The sequence below is a fragment of the Corapipo altera genome, unplaced genomic scaffold (genome assembly GCF_003945725.1).
Source record: "Corapipo altera isolate COAL_440 unplaced genomic scaffold, ASM394572v1 68, whole genome shotgun sequence".
Taxonomy (NCBI): domain Eukaryota; kingdom Metazoa; phylum Chordata; class Aves; order Passeriformes; family Pipridae; genus Corapipo; species Corapipo altera.
In genome coordinates, this window is record NW_020884919.1 from 2,330,939 (window position 1) to 2,347,244 (window position 16,306).

Sequence of the window (16,306 nt, forward strand, 5' to 3'; positions counted from 1 at the left end):
ACACATATATAGACATAAATATATATACAGAATAAAAATATATTCTTTCAGGATGAATAGTTTATTTTCAGTGCCTTATTTCACTCTGTGGGTGCATCACCCTACATTAAACTAACCACTATTAACTGAAGTTATGACCCACTCTCACCTGTGATCTTTTATTTTTTAACCTCACTTAAGGTCTAGGGAGTAAGTTCTGAATCTCAGTTTAAGAAGGAATATTAATGTAGATATTTTTATTATTTCTTTTTTTAATTCTGTGCTGTCAGTGTTTCAAAGCAAAGCAGCCAACATTCTGGTGGCTTGGTTGAACATTTACGTGCCCTATTAATAGTTGTATATTAATAATTTAATATTTTAATATTCATAACAACTATCAACATAAAAAACCCTCAAAACTTAATATTAGTTCATACCAGACACTGCCACAAAGCACAGCCAACTGTTTCAAGCTGTGTTGGTACATTTTTCAACAAACTCTGAAACACATCCTTCTGGAAAGACAGGGAGTCATTCCATAGCCATTGTTACACACTTCCCTTTAAATTCCCTAAAATAAACCAGGCTCATTTTCTTTCCCCTTCTGTTTTTCATGAATAAAGTCTGAGAACAAGTGATTTCTTAGCAAAAAGGGCACGAAATGCATGGAGGGATTGTTGTGTGTGGCTGCTTTCCTTTGAAATGTTAAATATTTCTTGATATATGGGGAGCAGGTGGATTTTAATGGCTGTGCATTTAGAGGTATTTGCCCCCAAATTCATTATTAGAGATTGCTGATTAGAGAAACGACAAGAAAACCTGGTGCTGACTGAAAAAAGTTTTTCCACAAAGAGAATTCAAGGAAAGAACAACTTCCAGTGGCTCTTGGAATGCCCAGGGAGTTCTGTAGGGAATAATCTCAGCGTGGCTCTGAGTGATTGGTGTTTGTCACCATTTTGATAGTTGATATAGGTGAGTAATCCTACTATGATAAGTCACTTCTTAGTGTGTGTTTTCTCTTTCAAAACGTGGATGTAGCTGCAATTAATACTAATTGGATTTATGGAGGAAAATACCCATTAGCACTTCCATGCTGGGTTCCGTGCCGGTGCTGTAGGAGCCGTGTTTGTGGAATATCATCCCTGCAGGAGCACTGGTAATAATATTCCCACTAAATATACCTGGTTTTCTCATTGTTAAATACATCTATGGCAAAAATAGCTGTTTGCAAACCTGTCTTCTATTAAACAGAGCAGGGGACCTGCTCTACCTGAGCCTTGTAACTGTGTGAGAAACTATATCAATATATATATATATATATATATAAAGAAGGAGTAAGATTTTAAGAAGTGTGCAGTGCCAGCAGGTGCAGGTATATAAAGAACATTAAAGGACAGTGTAAAGAGAATTTCATGGGAGGCTGGATCCTTGAGGAACTGCTCACCTGAGCACGGAGCTGTGACTAAGAGCTGCTCAGCTGCAGAGCTGCCACCAGGAGCTGGAGTTGAAAGGGGAAAACAAAAGCCTCTATATTTAGCTGGTTTGTAGTTCCTGGCAGCTTCTTACCATCGTTATTGTACTATTGAAGTGTCAAATGGAGAAATTTGCACCTTTTCCTTTCCCCAGAACGCTGATTTCTTGGTTGTTGTCCTTACAGGAGGGATCGGTGCCCGTGTTTGTGCGGGGATTTAACATAGTTTCAAAGGTGTTTGTGAGCAGCCTGGGAGCTGCATTTTGAGCAGAGTCAGCAGGATAATGTTCACAGCCTGGTTTATAACACTAAAATATATCAGTACTGGGGTCATGGGCAACACTGAGAAATCTGTGCAGGCTTGGGAGTGTGGAGAATCTGCATAACTTTGCATGGAAATGAAGTCCCGTGACGTGTCCGGCAGCTCCCCGACGGTGCCACCCTGGTTTAGATTCTCCCACCTTCTGAATTACAAAAAAGTAAACCCCCAAATATGTGACAGAAGTGTATTTATAGCTGTTATTGACTCTGTTGTTGTGGAGGATGGAGATGCAGCTCTCTCTCAACAAGTTCCATATGCTGTCTGCGTCCGTAGGTGGTTTTCTCCTACATTCAGGGATCTGTCTATTAACTAATGTAACAGAAAAGCATTTAGTTGTTCTGTTTATTTACAAAAGCCCAGCCAAACTTGGCTAATGGTGTAATGGATAGTTAAAAATATCCTTTTGCCTCATTAGGCAGCCAGGCTGGGGAATAGATTGCCCAGAAACATGTCTTGGATGTTTCCAGGCCCTGAGCAGTTTTAACTCCGAGGAGGTTGGCATGGATTCTTGGAATTAGGGTCCTCCCAACTTGGGTTGTCCCCTGATCCTGACACAGACAGTGGATCCTATGAGGAGATGCCAAGCCTCCCTGTGTGTTGTAGGTAGAATTTCAGGTAGATTGTTAATTCCTTATTCTCCTCTTCCTTCGCCCCTTTCCTTATTTCCCATCCCTGTCTGCAGTAAAATGCCCAAGGAGATAGGACTTTACCCTCTGCCTCAGCTCAGAATTAGCTCCATATAGAGCTTATTCTTCATTCTGAGGCTGATGAGCAGGTCAGTGGATCCCACAAATTTCCTCCCTGGTGTGTAGTGGGAATATTGTCCCTACATCCCACAGCCAGGGCACACCTTGTGCCAAGGCAAACCAGTCCCCGTGTGGGTTCTGCCTCTGTGACCATCTCAGACCTGCTGGAATCCTCACCCTGCTCACAGCAGGACTCAATATTCCCATCCTTTTTCCCTGTATCCCTTCTTCCCTGGGTGCTCCCAGAGCCTTGATGACTCACTGTAAATGCTTTTGCTCCCCTCTCCTCCCAGGAATTCTCCCTCAACACCTCATTTTCAGTGGGGAAGTTTCCCATTTGTGCTGCTTTCCTGGGCCAAACAGAAGAGTGGTTGTTACAAATAACATGGGAATGGAGGATTAAAATTTAAATTGCAACCCTTGACTGGACATGCCCCAGCATGAGAAAAATCCTTGGATGTCAAAATCAGGCATGATCTCAGGAAAAAGTGATTTTCTGTCTAGAAATGCCCAGATGAATAAGATTTTGTTTTCCTAAACCTTGTGATGGGATTCCAATCTAAAGTCACCTGCACTGCCTTTCTTCAATTGAAAATACATTAATTCATAGATGCTTTAAAAGATGTTTGCTTTCGTATTTTATTAATGAAGAGTATCTTTATTTTTTATATCTGTCTATAAATGGTCTTTTTTGAGATATAAACAGTGGCAAAAATGAATAAAGCAGGTTCAGTATTGCTGAGTTCAACCCTAAAATCCAAGCAACAAAATAAATTCCACGCAATAAAATCCCCAGAGTTCATTCATATAATGTAGACAAAAACAGGAAATCTGACATTTAGGACTAAACTTTTCTTAAATGGATGAAATTCCATCAAGGTTAAAGGAGAGAAATGCTGATCAAAACCTCGAGCAGTGGGTCCTGAGTAATTAGAATTATTTTGCCTTTACTCTGAATTAGATGCAACCTGTGTATACCTAACGAACCAAGATTTCAACTGGAGTTTTGTCTTGGAGATGACTTTAATTTTTGCTGGAATTCCACCAGTTGGAGCATCAGATCCCAAATTATGACAACAAAATGTTGCTGCAGCTGCTCTGACGAGGCCATTTATTAAGTTCAGCCACTACAAGGAGGGTGTAGCTTAAAGACATTGAACTTTTCAAACCAACCCAAACTTCCCACTGAGTGCTCTCCGTGCATTATCTTTAGGAAAACGCTCATCCTGAATAATTTTGCAGCCCCTTTTGGTGCCAACATCTTTGTTTAACTCACACTCTGCGTTATTGCTTTGGGAAATGTACTTGTGAAAGAGAACGTGGCTCGTGTTGCTGTTGCAGCTCAAAAGTGCCGTTGTTTAACACTTTTTCTCTTCAGAATCTGGGCAGATCCCTCCTTCTAGTCGCAAATATTTCAAAAAAATAAAGGGCAGGGAGGATCTGAGGTAGCAGGACATGGAAAAACACCGTGAGGGATATTGGGGGGGGGGTTGGGTGAGAAAAGGTGACACTTCATTTGTGTTAAGCTACAATTTCTAATAAAATCATATAAAAAACAAAAAAAGGGGATTGTACCGTAGGGAAAAGCCAGTATGGAAATATCCAGGATAAATGTAAAAGTGGATGTCTCCCTTGTGATTTAGGGAAAATACTCTGAGGGGAAAGTTTCCAGTAGGGACAGAGACACGTGCTAAGCCTCAACCCACTCTCAGTTTGGGGGATGAATACTGAGGGCAGCGCTCGAGGAGTCTTGTGACTTTTAATTTATGGGGTAAATTAAAGCATAAAAATCTACAGACTGCTCAGGGAGCAGTGGAATGGATTGGTGATGGAATCACCACCCCTGGTGGCATCCAAGGAACAACTGGACGTGGCACTGAGTGCTCTGGTCTGGTTGACAAGGTGGGGATCGGGCACAGGTTGACCCTGGAGGTCTTTTCCAACCTCAGTGATCCCGTGATGTCTTCGTGCTTCGAAAAATCCAGATGAAGTATCAACAAGAAGCAGGATGGGCTTTTAAAACCCTCCTGCTTGTTATGAAATATGTCACTATTTCTTTTATTTTCCTTTTTTTTTTTTGGTGGTTATTTTCCTCCCAGTTATAGCGGAAGCAAAAAATAGACACATCCTCCAATAATTTGGAATCCATGGATGCTTTTGGTTCTAACGCCGTGAGCGCCATATAAATGGAACTCGTTTGCTTTTTTTAGGGAGATACAGCTGCAGTTGGATTTAGATATTCTGAGGCAGTAACCTCTGTAAACGACATTTAAGGAACACGTCTAAAAATGCCTCGAATTTCAGATGTCATGGGACAGATGAAAATGCTGCGTGCGAGGCAACTGTAAGGGCCTGCAATGAGAAACTGGGGCTTGGAGCTCGACAGCTGAGGGCAGCTGCTCTCAGATGGTACCAGATAGAAAGATTTCATTATTACCACGATGAAAAATTGTGCATTAATTGTAGGTGGTTTTTTTTAATTTTTTTTTCATTTGCCCTGAAAAGATTTCAAGGCGAGAGCAACTTCCGATGGCTCTCATGGAGCTCGGAGCACCCAGGGAGTTCTGTAGGGAATAATCAATAAAATTGTAGCTTTTTTTTTTTTCCCCTTTTGAGAAACAACAACCCCAACTCTGACACAAACCTATTTTTTTGTGGGGGTTTTGGTGGGTTTGTTCTGCTTTTTGCAACCTATTCAGGAAGGAGAAGAAACATCTTCATCTTGGTCTAGTGGAAGATGTTCCTGGTCATGGCAGGGTTTCAGACCTTTAAAAGACCCTTCCAACTCAAAGTATTCCATGATTCCATGAGCTTCTGGTCCTTGTGCAGAGCTGTGAAAGCCAGGAAGGTTTGTTCCTGCAGCTGTTTAAAGCAGAATTATCCCTGAGCACTTCTTGCCCTGGTTCCGAGGGCTCGGGGAGAAGCTTTGCAGAGTTACTCCGTTGGCTCAGTGACAGCTGGGAAACTCCCTCATCCCGAGGTTATTCCTTGTGAATCTTGTTCTGCTGGCTCCCCTGGTGCCTCCTCATGTGGCCCTGACAGCACGAGGAGATTGGAGAACTGGATTCCCAATTTCCATGTCTTTGTTCTGCAAAACAAGCCCATCAGAATAGATAATGGGTGAGATACCGAGACCTACATGCCTGAGCCCTCATAAACAGGAGCAAACGAATGGAAAAAAAAAAGGAATTAAGAGTATTTTTATTTGCATAATTCCCATTAATAAAACATTCTTTTATGCCGAGAAAATGGAGCCTCAGCTGCAATTTGAACGGGAGATATTAAAAAAAACCTGTTTGTTTTCCCCCCCCTCCCCCTTGCAGTCTTGACAGGAAGCAGCAAGTGACTGCAGAGTAGCAAACTGGGCTGCAACAAACACATTCCAGCCATTCCTTCGCCCACCACGCTCCTGCCCGGGAGCTGAGGGGAGGCACGGGAAGGGAAAGTGCCAGGGAATGTTACATCAGGGATTCTTCCATCAGGGAATCTGACATCACTCCAGCGCGGCCACTTGTGCAGCGGAAAATAAGCAAAGGCACCCAGAGCACTGTGAAATGTGCACTTTGGGTGGGTCTGCAAGGCTCGAGATGTTTATCCTCAGTTCCCAAAGGAGCCTCTGGAGCAGCCTCCAGGCCTAGAAGGGTTGCAGTGCTGTCTCACCCCAGGATGAGGTAATGAGTTCCTTGCTCCATGTGCAAACATCGTTCTGCTCTTGGCTGAGGCGACGTAGGCAGAGGGGCTGCAACAAATCTGGGATAAGGCAGACTTATCCATGTCCTTGGGTTGATTTTCATGGAAAGAATGAAATCCTGCAGGAGCCCAGGGGATCACAGAGCCAGGGAAGAGGGGAAGGTGCTCCCTGAGTTGTGTGGTTTCATAGCTACCTAAATATTACCTGGAATCCATGACTGTGCCTCCCACCACACAGAACTCCTGTTCTCATGGATGGTGCCTTAGATTTTCGTGCTTTTCCCTTGGAATCTGCAAAGAGTCAGTTTGGATAAGTAACTTTCTCCTGCCCCAGCATTCTGAGACACCTCCTGGGTATGATCCCTGGTTTTGTGCCTGGTGCAGGCTCCCAGCACTGAGGCACAAGGAGGGATGTGCAGATCAGGAATTCCAAATGGTGGCTTCTTCCCTTTCTGTCCCCAGTCTGATTAAAACCACAATTTCCAGATATGGTGGCAAGGAGGAATCCAGGGGCTGCCACAATGCACTGACTTTCACATAATTTTAAGCAAATTAGTGAAAAGATTATCATGGAATCATGGAATGGTTTGTGTTGGAAGGGACCTTAAAGCCCATCCCATTCCACCCCCTGCCATGGGCAGGGACACCTTCCACTAGCCCAGGTTGCTCCAAACCCCATCCAACCTGGCCTGGAACACTTCCAGGGATGGGTCACCAACAGCTCCAACAATTATCTATTCTTTATGCTAATTTATATTTTTTTTAGTTCCAATGAACGTGGCTCAGTGTAGACATTTGCCTTTTATCAGTGGTGGGGGCAGGAGACGCCTGAAATATTTTATTTATAAATAAAACACACTTATTTACCTACTCCTGCTTTTCTTCATCACAGTTTGAATCTTTCCCATTTTTCTCTGGCACAATGTGTGCCTACCTATGGATTCAATGAATTGATGTGGAATTTAATAATTTCCTACTCTTAACCTATTTTTTTTAAGTGCTCTTTCTTTGGCTTCTCCTCAGGAGCTTATTTAGGCTTTGTTCCCCTTCCCAATCTCAGCCTCCCTGAGGTGTTGCTCCCTGTCTCAGCTGACCTGTACCTGAGCACAGGATGCTCTGCTGGGTCACTCCTCCTGTTGGCATCCCCGAGGAAGGTTGGAACATTTTAATACGTGGCACCATTCCCACAGCTGTCAGGGCTGTCTGCAAGTTTATTCTCAGCACAGTGTGAAGTTTGAGCCCTGCACAAGGGCAACACTTTTCCCTGAAATTGCTAAGACATGAGTTTTATATTCCGTTTTCTCCTGAGCATAATAGAACTTGTTAGCAGGTCCTTCCCCCCACCTCAAATTCGAGATTGGTGTTCATTGTTCAGTGAATTTGGGGCTGATTTGCTCATGGATGTGCTTTGTTGTAACTCTGCAAAGGTTTTCTGCTTAGGCAATGGTTGCAAAGCACCACTGAAGGCCAATCATCTAAAATACATATAAATGTTTTTTCTTAACACAGAAAGCTGCCCCACAGATTAATCTAGTTCTGAGGGGCTAAGAAGAGTCCTTCTTTATCCCTGAAAAACACAGAGCTTCCTCATGGATCCCTGTGTTCCAACCACAATCTGGTTGCACTTTCCTCCTGTAAATAGGACATGGCTCCAGTGATTTATCCAGGAAGGATGTGCACGTTCACCCCTGTGCTTGCACGTGGATATCAGCACCACATCCATGAGAATTATCTTCCAGATTTATACTGGTGCACCCAGAATGCGTTTGGGAATGGAACTCCGTGGGGGGAAATACTGTTGGAGACTGGGAATTATCTGAAAGGATCATCTGGGATATCAAGACCTCGCGGCTCCAGAGACATCAAAAAATCTGGTGGAGAAGTTAACCCACTCGGGGAAAATATGGAAATAATTGGCAGCAGAACAAACAGCAAAGCACTGAATAAAGAAGAGGGAAGAGGAAGTGACTGGCAGGGAAGAGCAGATGGGAGAGTTTGTAGGGAAAGTTGGTGGCATCCTGTGAGTTCCCAGGTTTCATGGCTGTGGTGCAGCAGCAGTTCTGGGCTCCCCTTCCTGTTCTGGTTTCCAGTTCTGTAAATCAGGGCTCAAATCTCTCTCTCTCCATCCTTGGAATTGCATAGGGAGACATTTCTTAAGGAGAAATCCTTCCCTGGGAGGGTGGGGAGGCCCTGGCACAGATTGCCCAGAGAAGCTGTGGCTGCCCCTGGATCCCTGGAAGTGTCCAAGGCCAGGTTGGACAGGACTTGGAACAACCTGGGCTAGTGGAAGGTGTCCCTGTCCATGGCAAGGTGTGGAATGAGATGAGCTTTAAGTTCCCTTCCAACCCAAATCATCCTGGGATTCCATGATTCTCTACTTTCCTTAAGCTCATTCCCTCCAAACTTCCTGGGAGGAGGTTTCTTGGGCCAGCCATGGACTTGTGCTTGTGGCCTCCAAAATGTCAGATTTTTCACTTTTTCACTGCAGGGAAGGGAGAAATATTTCATAAACACCCCCATGTTTGAAGAAAAAAAAAGAGATTTATAGTTGTTGATGCAGAAATTCCAGGAAAAAAAAATTACTGAGGCAGCTGTGAAATTGTTGCAAGGGAGAGACATCAGGCATTTCTTTGTGTGAAGGAAGCTGGAGCTGTGGTTTTATGAACTGTGTATCAGCCATTACCTGCTCACAGAAGGGCTCTTCAGCCTGGCTCACATGGGCATAAAACATTCCAAGAGAAGAAGGTGGAATCAGTGGGTGTATAAAACCGGTTCTGCCAGGCTGGGGTTGATGTGGGGGGAAGTATCAGAGCATGGCAGGTTCAAATCCGGGGTATTTTTTTTATTCCAAGGGACAGCAGTTTCACTGAAGTTGCTGTTTCCCCACCAGGCAGGAGTTCTCCACGTTAAGGCATTCCAGCCACTCCATGAGGTCCTGTGGGTGTTCCCAGTCTCCAAAGGGGATGCAAATCCTGGTGCCTGGTGGATGCAAACGCTCCTGGCTGGGCAGAGCAGCTGGAGGAACGAGCAGGACAGGACCTGCTTTTCTGATCCAATTCCTGCTTTGCCTCTCTCCAGAGCTCTCCTGCCCGTTCCCAGTTGGTCTCCTCGCTGATTCCCAAGTTAAATATTTGTTCCTGAGTGGCTGCAGAACTAACAAGTTTCCTGGATCCTTTCCATCCTGTGTTTGGAGTTGACATCACTCCCTCCCTCAGAGCTTTCCTGCTCCTCAGGGGCTGACCTCGGACACCACACAGAGCGCTGCCTTCTAGGATTCAGGGATTCACTGGCTCGTGTTCCCAGAAGGAACCACACAGGCACAAGACTCCTTTGATTTAAGGGATTCCTCAGCCATTTGCCATTTGTTGTCCTTTAGAATTCCAAGACAAACATGCTGAGAGTGCTGGATACATTTATCTGGATCTTGGTTCTCCCTTGCAGTTCCTGCTCCCTCTGGAATCTCTTTCTGTCCCAGACATTTAAGATCTTTTTCCTTGTGTGGTTTTTTCCCTGTTCCCCCCATCCCCCTTTTTAGTGTTTAGGGTGCACCCCTTTAATTCCATATTTGTGGAATAAGGAACTGATCTGTCTTAATGCTTTGCTTTTATGGGAACTCCTAAATCCAACTAAAACCAAACCAACACTTTCTTTTCACTTGGAATTGCACAATTTATATTTATTGCTCAGTTCCTCCGAGAGAATAAGTAACCAGTTCTTAAAAGGACAGAAAGGATTGGTGCTTTTGCAGGAATAACTTTAAAGCACAAATACTCATTTTTTTAATTGCTAAATCCTACTCTCCTTCTAGTTCAGGGATAATAAGGTCAGACAGGAGCCACAGATTCCATGGAGATGTTTGTCAAGTGTTTGTTATGGAACCTGTGATTTCTTCTTGGCATTTGTGCAGGACAGACCTGTAGAGATTAATGATCAATAATTGTGAGAAAATCTTCCTAGAGAAGCAGCTGGAAGACAGAGCATTGTAGAGGTTGGAATCTGGGCTGGGAATGTTGTTTGCTGAATTTATCTGGGCAAGTTCTTCAACTTCTCAGTGACTCAACTTCCCTGTTTTGAAGCAGAGTTACCAGTAAGACATTAAAACTGGAGGCTATTAATGAGAAATCAAGTTACATTGCTGAAGGTATCAAAAAAATCACCTATATCCTGCTTTAATAGACCCATTTTCTCACTTCCAATAACTTCTGAGGCCAGAAAAATGGCCTTGGTGATGACTTGAGTGGAATTGATAAAGGAGAAGGTGGTTCTTAAAGAAAATAAGAATGACAGAATGTGCTGACCCAAGGAAAGCAGGGAAAATGGTCAATTCAGGATCTCTCAGGATCCTCAGGGATCTGACCAGCTGCCATTCCAGGGCCTGCTGAGGTGTTTCTGCAGGAGAGGAAAGGGAATAAGGTGTTCTCCTGTAGTGTTTTCATTTCATGTGCAGAAGCACCAGTTAGAGTTGGAAGGTCATGATTTAATTTTGAGTGGAAGAACCTCCCAGATAACTGTTAAATAAATCAATGTTGCTTCCCTTGGCAGAGCCACAGGAATAGAAGGGTTTAGTCCTGAGGTCCAGAACTGCTTCTGAGGTGTTCAAAATACCCAACCCTTGTAGTTGCTTCTATTTTACAAGGAATCTGATTTTTGGGCTTTAAATTATTTAGGAATACACAAGCAGCCAGTAACCAAGCTCATCACTCTCTTGGAAAAAAGTCATCATGAGTGTGTTTTATGGTTTGAAGAGGATGTGCATGGGCATTATACACGTGGGAAAACAAGTCCATGTGATGAAGGATAGGGGGTGGTTTGGAATACAGAGGAAACTGGGTGTGAAACACCGAGTTTTGAATTCCAGGCTTGGTTTTGGGGATCACCTGCTGCAACAATCGAGTGCTCTGTGTTGTACAAACTCAATAATTGCTTCAAGTGGTTTAATACCACATATCTGTTGTCTGCAATAACTAAACCCTCCCCAGTGTTTCTGCTAACAGGGTGGAGGGATCTGCCCAGGGTTGGATTTCTGCCTGCCAGACAAAGACCTGACAGCATTTGTGGTGAAATAATCTGCTCTGTTTGCAGACTGGAGGAGAAATCCTTTCTGTACAGCTGGTGAGTTTTTGTTTTTGCAGTCAAAACAGATGCACTGGGGAGGGAAGCCACTGGGGATGGTTTGCTTTAACCCTGCTGGAGTCATTAGCTGTTGGATTCTAAACTGTTTGCTGTCTAAACACGCTGATTCCAGGCCAACTTTCCAAGGAAAAACTTCCATGCTGTGAGAGCTCTGATTAAGTGAAAGCTCACCCAAAACAACGATACAAAAAACCCAAAACACCCATACAAAAAACCCCAAAACACCCCTCCCCTCCCTCTTCTGCTCTGTGGCCACTAAAACCTGAAGAAAATTTATAAAGAGCACGTGCACATTTCTTTCCTAAGCCCTAAATTTGTGCCAGTTAAATGTACAGAGAATGTGGGGCTTTGTGGCTCTCAGGCACATTCATTCTTGTGGAAGCACTGGCTGTAAATCCAATTTTATAGATTAAAGACTAGCAGCATAATGTAGGCACCTGTCGGTTTATGGGAGCCTAAAAATACCTCCCTGGCTATAACATGTTGGGTTTTTTTTCAGCAACTTGGAGCATGTGTATGTTTTTTGATACCTTTAAGCTATTTTTTTTTTTGCAGTCCTTGTCTGTCACCTCAGCCTGTTGTGGCAGCTCTAATAGGGAATAATAAAGGACATGCTGTTCACTGGCTGGTTCAGATGCAGTGAGGCTTTGCCATTAGCAGTTCATAATATAATAAATGTAATAATATAATATAATGTAATTAATTTAATATAATATAGTATAATATAATATCTCCCCATGGTGCAGAAAGAAGCCAAAAGGCAGCACTGAGGAGGTGACAAGGTGGGCTCTGTCACCTTTGGTGAGCTGGGTGTGATTACAGGGTAGAGAGAGATTGTCCTGGCTGGGAAAGATTCAAAGGTTCTGTTTTGTCAGGGACTAAATGAGGAGGAGTCTTTGTGGTGTCAGGGTAAAAGGAGCTCTCCCAGGCTGAGGATTTGCTTGTACCAGTGTGGGAGGCTGTTCCTCTGGAATTTGGAACTCAAAGTTGGTCAAGAGCCTTGGTGTGGGGCAGTTCTGGCTTCAGGACGTGTCTGTGTGAGCACATCAGGGCCATTCTTGACTCTTTGCTTGAGGATTTGTGTCTTATTGATGGTAAATGTTCTGGGATAAGATATTGTGGAGCTCAAGGGAAGCCAATCATCAAATCACAGAATCACAGAATCATGGAATGGTTTGGTTTGGAAGGACCTTAAAGCCCATCCAGTCCCACCCCCTGCCATGGACAGAACACCTTCCACCAGCCCAGGTTGCTCCAAGCGCCGTCCAACCTGGCCTTGGACACTTCCAGGAATCCAGGGGCAGCCACATCTTCTGTGGGCAACCTGGGCCAGGGCCTCACCACCTTCATAGCCAACAATTTCTCCCAAATATCCAAACTAAATCCACTCTGTTTCAGAGAGAAATCAAACAAGGGCCTTTTGGATCCTTTTGGTCCTTTTCGGATCAGGTCAAACTTGTGAGTGAAACAAATGGGGTAAGAGCTCATTAGAGATGAGATTTAGGAATCCCAGCACCTCACACCTGAGTCTGATGCCCACATCAGGAGCACTGCTTTGGGAATCTCTGCTTTCCCTTCCACCTTCCCTCAGTGGCACCGAGATTTCCATCCTTTCATTAAATATGGTTGAAACTGGCCCATGGTTCAAAAAAATTACCATTTCTGAACAGGGGCAGAGGCAGACTGGGAGCTGCTGTGTTTACATAAGCCTTGTTTTCTTAGGAAACCAGGCTAAAAAGCCATGGCTGTGTTGATATAACCTCTGCTGGTGTTGGGATGGGGTTGGCTCATGCTGAAGTGCTGATTCATCTGACAGTGTGTTTAGCTGTGGTGAAGAGAACGAGAGCAGGGTTTGCAGATAACACAAAGTTATTGGCTTGAAGCTGGGAGATGGGAGGGAAGAAACAGGAAGGAAATCTGAGCTCTTGTAGGTCAAATCTTTTGGTTACATTGGCATTAAATCAAGAGCAGGAGGAGAAAAAATTGTGCAACAAGAATCTGAGCCTTTTTTTTATTTTTTCTTTTTTTTTACTGGCTCACCACTTTCTATTTAGGGGAACCCAAAATGACCTGGCTTCCTGAGCTGGAAACAGTAGTAACATGTCCTTGATGACAGCCTGACTTTTACATTTCAAGCCAGCCTTTGCTACATGTTTAGGACATTTTTTAGCTGATACCATAGTTTGAAAGGTGGTAGGACCTGGGACTGCATCCTGGGGCACAGGAGACACCAGGAGATGGTAATAAAATCACAGAATCCCAGAGTGGTTTGGGTTGGAAGGGACATTAAATATTATCCTGTTCCACCCCCTGCAATGGGCAGGGACACCTTCCACCAGCCCAGGTTGCTCCAAACCCCGTCTAACCTGGCCTTGAACACTTCCAGGGATCCAGGGGCAGCCACAGCTTCTCTGGGCAACCTGTGCCAGGGCCTCCCCACCCTCACAGGGCAGAATTTTTTCTAATAGCTCTTCCAAACCTCCTCTCTCTCCGTTTGCAATCAGTGCTGAGTTAGGGCTGGCTCTTCCACCCCCAGCAAATCAACACTTGGTGCTTCCCTCCTCCTCCCCCTCACTCTTACATAAATATTGTCCCTCATTCCTCTTTTTCCCAACAATTCCTGCAGGAAGAAGGAGGCAGGAATGGTCAGCACGAGGGAGATTAAGCAGAGCCATCAGCAGCCCAACTGGTACAGTTTCTCTCCTTTGCTGGGCTCTTATGCTAAATTTAATCTGTCCCCCAGACAGCTCAGAATCTATTTTTTCCCTCTGTTCTGTTTTTATTCAGGCTGTTCCCTGAGTGCTCCTTACCTGTGCCCAGCCTGTGTGACACAGGGACAGAGTGATGAGACATGAGGGGATACCTTGGGCCCACTAAAATTGGGAGAGGGGTCCCCACTGCCCTCAGCAGAACATCAGCACCACGTGTGGCTCAGGCATTTTATTCTTTGGAAGAACAGGAGTCTGAGGATGCAGCAGTTGGATACAGGCAGTTGAATATTTGTTCTATTCCTGAAATATGTCACTTGAGGGACAGAAGGATTAATCTCACCTCACACAGCATTTGCATCCCACTGCAGGGCCACCAACTGCACCCCAAACTCAGTGTATATGCTTTAAACATATATTTTAAAATGCAACTTTTAGAAAGAAGGGAGGACGCACATCCAGGAGATGGTTTTTTTTGTCATTTAACCTCTTACCCAGACAACAATTGTCACAGAGACCCTGAGCATGAACTTGAGGGAAAAAGGGGAGAGAGAAAGGAAACAGCAGGAGAAGTTGTGCTCACACACCCTTCTGGCAAGGTGAAAGAACACAGAGCTCTTGTTTGATGTCTCCTGTATGTAGGAGAATTCACAGGGTCATGGATTTGTGGAATCACAGGGTGATTTGGGTTGGAAGGGACCTTAAATCTCACCCCATTCCACCCCCTGCCATGGGCAGGGACACCTTCCACCAGGCCAGGGCACTCACAGTGGCTCTTGTAATTTGTTTTATCTCCCAATTTCTTCCTCTTTCATCTTGCAGGGCCTTGAAAACTGGACTTTACCTTTCAGTGCTTGGCTTTGGCCAAAAGCAGCCCCATCACACACAGCACTTACACAGCTCAACAGTTCTAATCTTCTCTGATCACCATGACCAGCATGGAAAGTGTTCCCTGCCCTTTTTCCTCGTTTCTACACAATATTGAGATCACAGAATTCCTGTTTTTCCTTGCACTGCCCAAGCAGTGACTTTTACCATCGTTCCCATTGATTTCTTGCCATAAGAAGCTTTTTTGCTTTTTGTTCTGAAGGTACCTAAAATGAAAATTTAAGTCATTCCTCACAAGTCTAATCAACCCACCCAGGAGAGAACAATTTTATTAAACAATAAAACACAGTGTGGTGGAATCAGCTACCACCTGGATTTTCCAAAATGCCCTCCCTCAGAAATAAACTTCATTCCACTTCTGTGGAATAGTTATTCCACTTCTCCTGCCTGCTGGGTGTTTGGAGCCTGCTGGATGATGCAGAAGAGAATTAGGATTCATTGCTCTGCTTTTCTCTGTGCACACAAATAATACACTCACAGGAGTGGGATTATTTATTCATAGGTGTGAGGAAATGGTGTAAATACTTCACACAAAATTAACATTTAAAAAATGCATGAAAAGTGATTTCAATATACTTAGTTCTACCTTAGATATGTAGCTTTAGTTTTTCTTCCTCTGCACGTTTTGAAAGAGTTCTGTCTCTAAAATAAAGCACCTATAGACACCAGAGGATAATTGGGTATTAAATTGAAATAATTAAATTATATCAATTTCTGTGGAGTCTGAATATTTGACACTTCTGTGAACATCGAAAAATCTGGAATAACTGAGCAAGTTTATAAATTATTTTTGATATTTTTGGTTATCCAAGAGAACTTTCAAGACTCCACAGAAGTGAATTTACTTTGAATCTCCATCTCTCTATGTCAGATCAGAACTACTGAGCCTCATTTGCACCACTCAGGGTAAAACACAGCTTAATACTTTGAATATTTTGGTCTTTTGCCTTTTCCTGAGCATATCTTGATGCCCAACTGTAGGAGCAGAAGGACCATATTTGAAGAAGGAATTTGGGTAAAGCTGGGACTGAGTTCTGAGCTCGGAGCTGTTCAGTTCTCTGCAGTGAGTGAGACCTGAGAGCACTTCTCTCCTTCTTTCAATTTTGCAGGTCAGAAATAAAGCCATTTGAAGGGAAAATGGCTCAAACAGTCCCCCAGACTCTGCTGTTCACATCACTTGGGCCCAGCTGGGAGTACCTGCTCAGGGAGTTTAACTCAGGCTCAAAGACCTATTTCAGTTCGAGATCTGTCTGGGTCAGAGAAGGAAGGAAGAGTTTTACTTCTGTAGCTGAAAATACTTTATTGTGGTGCTTGCATTAATTTGTGTGAACACAATAATTGTTTTTACCTGAGAGTTTTGTTTTTTTTT

The 16,306-nt window shown here is 43.9% G+C and overlaps 1 long non-coding RNA gene across 1 annotated transcript in view; it reads left to right on the forward strand.

Annotated features, from left to right (window-relative positions):
* LOC113953230 overlaps positions 1-16,306 on the forward strand; it is a 145,757-nt gene that overhangs the window by 50,452 nt on the left and 78,999 nt on the right. The window contains exon 3 of the long non-coding RNA XR_003529797.1: positions 11,203-11,320. This is a non-coding gene — a long non-coding RNA (uncharacterized LOC113953230). The remainder of the gene's footprint in view (positions 1-11,202; positions 11,321-16,306) is intronic.